Source organism: Cupressus sempervirens, chromosome 2 (assembly GCF_028749045.1).
Source record: "Cupressus sempervirens isolate cs-2001-9-10 chromosome 2, ASM2874904v1, whole genome shotgun sequence".
Lineage (NCBI taxonomy): Eukaryota > Viridiplantae > Streptophyta > Pinopsida > Cupressales > Cupressaceae > Cupressus > Cupressus sempervirens.
Window position 1 is genome coordinate 282,686,411 of NC_143119.1, and position 1,726 is coordinate 282,688,136.

The 1,726-nt window shown below is 37.8% G+C and overlaps 1 pseudogene; it reads right to left on the reverse strand.

Annotated features, from left to right (window-relative positions):
- Positions 1–864: 864 nt before the first annotated feature.
- On the reverse strand, positions 865–1,510 carry LOC149572156 (ethylene-responsive transcription factor ERF018 pseudogene; annotated as a pseudogene).
- Between the last annotated feature and the right edge of the window lie 216 nt (positions 1,511–1,726).

The window sequence follows — 1,726 nt, forward strand, 5'->3', positions numbered from 1 at the left end:
TACAATATTAGTTTCCTATAATTTTTGCATTTCTTCCCTCCCTAACTAATCTAGCTCCTCAGACTATGGAAAGTATTTCTACAGTGGGTGGTGCAGAGGAACTATAGTTGACTGCCCAGCAAACACCCTTTCTATATAACATGCTCAGCTAGGAACTATTTGGACTGAAGGCTTTCTATCCCACTTAAACCTTAGGATAGCAGGGACAAGCATCAGTAACAAAAAAATGTAGCAAAGGCAGAGTAAGAAGTAAGAGTTGCAATTACAAGTGGCAAAGATAGGTAGAGCAGGACAAAGATACATAATAGTTTATCATTTCTGTCCTAATTACAACATATTAAGTAAACAATATACAAAATTTTGTAATTTTGAAATAAATACATGATCTAATATGCTCTGCAATGTTGATGTTATTATTAAATTATTTCCAACATTCTCATCAGGTTAAGAAATGTTTCTTGAAAGTTGAAACACAAGTATTATTTATGAATGGTGAAGTGAATCTAACTGATGGAATATTAAAAAAATATATACAAAATTTACTTTGGAGCACATTTAATCTTTGATTAGTTGACCATGTATTTCTGAGTCTTTAGGGAGAATTCAAAATACTTCCCATCATACTCTCATATTCATATGTACCATACTTCCACTAATTTCTTTATTTTTAAATTTTACTTTCTACTTTTCATAGAAGGCAGGAGTCAAACTCGAACAGAGCTCTTATTTCTGACATTGTATTTAGAGATTCTCAAAAATTTACAAGCAAGAATGAAGCCAATTTTAATGCATATAAAAAGAATAAAGAAAAAATAAAGAATTTGCAGTGTCGATTGGTCTCTTGAGGTGGCTTTCAAAATTTGATTTCAAGTTTTCTGTCAGCTGCAAAATTTCCGCCCCTGTTCTTCCTCTACCGAAAAAAACCAATATTTTCGGTAGTAGGAAAATCCTCAAACTTGAGAGACGGATTTCTTTCAATATCGTAGAGAAGGGAGTCAAACAACGCCATCCATTCCTGCTCCTCCAAATTGGTGAGCTCGCCCGTACAATCCACCGATTGGGAAGCAGAGATTGCAGAGCACTCATCCGCCGTCTGCCGGATTTCTTCTCTGGCGAACTTCGCCGCAACAGATTGAATTTCTGCGGGAGATAGTGAAGAAGCCGACGGAATTTCCGGCAGAGAATGAGGGAAATTGAAGTTTGCGTTCGATCCTCTGAGGCAGTAAACTGCACAGTCATACGCTCGAGCGGCCTGGCGAGGAGAATCATAAGATCCCAGCCAGATTCTTCCTCTGGATTTGGGCATTCTCACTTCTGATACCCATTTCCCCCATTTTCTTCTGCGGACTCCCTTCAACTCTTTGGCTCCCTTCTCTGGTAACCCTCTGTTTTGGGGCTTCTGCTCTGCAAATGATTTAACCATGGCTTAATATTGGCTGTGACGAATTCCAGTGAAGATGCAAAGTGTGGATAGAAAATCGGTGAAGTGGGTACTGCTTTATACGGTGTATCCAGAATCTCACTTGTGAATGTTGTGTAATGAAATCGGCGTGGTTATAAAAGTGTTTGAGAGATACTTTTGGATCTTATGTCATGGATGATGTTGCCAGTCTTTGACAATTCATATCAGATGAAATTCAAATCAACATCTATTTTTGGTATTTATTACGCGTTCCCTTTTCATGTCATTTCTCATTCGCACAACATTGTCACAAAATGGTCAAGC